The sequence below is a fragment of the Papaver somniferum genome, chromosome 10, assembly GCF_003573695.1.
Source record: "Papaver somniferum cultivar HN1 chromosome 10, ASM357369v1, whole genome shotgun sequence".
Lineage (NCBI taxonomy): Eukaryota > Viridiplantae > Streptophyta > Magnoliopsida > Ranunculales > Papaveraceae > Papaver > Papaver somniferum.
The window spans coordinates 63019186-63021548 of NC_039367.1; positions in this window are offsets into that span (position 1 = coordinate 63019186).

A 2363-nucleotide genomic window follows, 5' to 3' on the forward strand; every position below is an offset into this window, starting at 1 on the left:
ACACGATATCCACTTCCCTACTCCTTGATTCCATCAACTGTCACACTTCATGGGATCATGGTGTCTACAATTCCAACAATATAAATAAGTCTCTGAATCATGATTGAATGGGCATCAACAGTATCATCAATCTCACGTCAAATCGACAACACGAGATCATCAACTCATCAATTGAGCAACTACTCTCAATTTAGCAATTTCAATCATTTAGAGGTTATCATATTCATAATTCACACACCCACAATCTTTGATTACCATTGATTCCACACATTTTCCAGCTTCCCTCCTACAGATCAACCCATCCTCTCTTGTGACCGAATTTACTCTGGAACGGTCATTGTCTTGATTTTGGCCGGAGTACTACAGATTGATCTCTCGAATCTAAAGCACCCCCTTTGCAGCGGTGCATCTGTGTGAGGTTTAACATTTCGCTCGGTTCGAGGAGTCTTCTCCATACGGTCGTCTCCTCACTTCCTTAAATACCAGCAAATCGTTTTTCCCCATCCACAGAAATTTAATCTTTTTTCAACTCAAATGATGGGTACTTTCCCATGAGATGAAAAAAAAAAAAAGGAGAAGACTCGTATCTCTTTTTTTTCATTGAGCTCAGCCTCCTAATCGTCTAAATCCTTGTGATTGGGGCCGGACTTATTGGTTAGTGGAGCTCTTCTCTGCTTTCTCCATGAAATCTTCTACCTCTATCCTACTGGAAGCAAAGTCTTTTGATTTATCTTGGTTTAATAATGGTAAACTAAGAGATCTAAAGTTTTGGAAAGATTCAAGGGACGTAATAACTGGATCTTCTTGCCAGAAGAATCGTTGGATTGGGTTTATCAAACTACTTTGGAAGCTGTCAAGACGCTTAAATTTAAACCTCAAAAATGGACCTGCAGATTTCATCAGGTTGTCATTTTAATTGAGATGCTATCTAATTCTAATTTCTGAAAATTTCTAGTTCTGATCCTTCCAAAGATTGAAGGAGCAGGTTCATTTGTATCCCTAGTGGCTTTTCGGGATCTATCAGGAGCACTTTGGTCATCTATCATTCGTGTCCCATCTGCGAGACAGGAAGTCTTACCCAAGACGGATTTTTCTTCTTCTGCTTCGCCATCATCAATTCCATTCTATCAAGAAGAAGGTTTGGATATGTATGATGCTTATACTCTCGGTATTACAGTGGAAGTTGGTAATAACCATTATCGGTGGCCTAGGATTGCTGATGGGATCATTAAAAAATTTAGATTATATGATAATCTTAACCTTCGAAGTATTAATGGCAATCTAGCTTTCTTCATGGCAAATTCAGTTCATGAATTTGATGTTCTCCTTAAAGATAACACTTTAAGGATTGGGAAATCATCAGCAAAACTCCGGTAATGGGTCCCAAATGATTATGTTATCTTTAAGGGTCCTTCTCTTCATCAGGATATTCATTGGTTATGGATCAGAGGTTTTCCATTCCATTTCTGGGATTACAAGTCTCTTGGGTCAATCTTAAAACCTTGGGGGTATTCTTATATGTACACTGTTCTACTTGGAATTTTACGAAGCTTAACAGCTGCAAAATCAAGGTTCAATGTGATATCTCCAACATCCCCGTTGTGGTCCAATTCAATGGTCTTTTGCTATCAGTTGATTGATACATGATTATTAGCAAGCTTCAATCATCAAGCATCCCATCAAATCAGCAGTAGTCATGCCTTCCAGTAAGACAAATTCTGCGGAGGAAGAACCGGTCAAATCTCTGATTTCTCAAACCTCTATTTCCTAGGAAAATTCGTTTTTGCCGGTTTCTTCTCCAGCAATTTCAAATTCAAATCACCATAAACATAAGGAGCTCAAAAATTTGGATTCTGTCTGGGCAACGGTGTTTGATAGACTGATAAGGGGAAGTCGTAGTGAGTTGGGTGCCTTCTTGGGTCGGATTAGTAACTCGATTCTGGGTTCTAATAACTCACATCCTGGGTCACTCTCCCTACCAAACAGACAGGTGCGTGTCTGGTGAGAATCTCAATTGACCCTTCTCAATTTGTGTCTGCGTCTAATTCTAGACCGTTAGATGCTTCCTCGAGTCCCATCTTGGCAAACATATTTGATGCTTTTGCATCACTTGATGATATTTCGTTTGTTCCAGATAATGTTGAAGCTTTAATCCTTTCTTCAGCAGACTCAGATACAAACTCCGTCGAAAAGGTTCTTGAATCTAAAATTGATTCACAGATTAACTTTAGCAAATCTATTGGTGTTTGTACGAATCACCAACTACAAGAAGCATCTGTAAAGCTTTGATTATGAAAAACTCAGATTCAGGGGGCAGCAATGGAAATCCCGGCTCATGAGGATGATGATGGACTGGGTGCTTT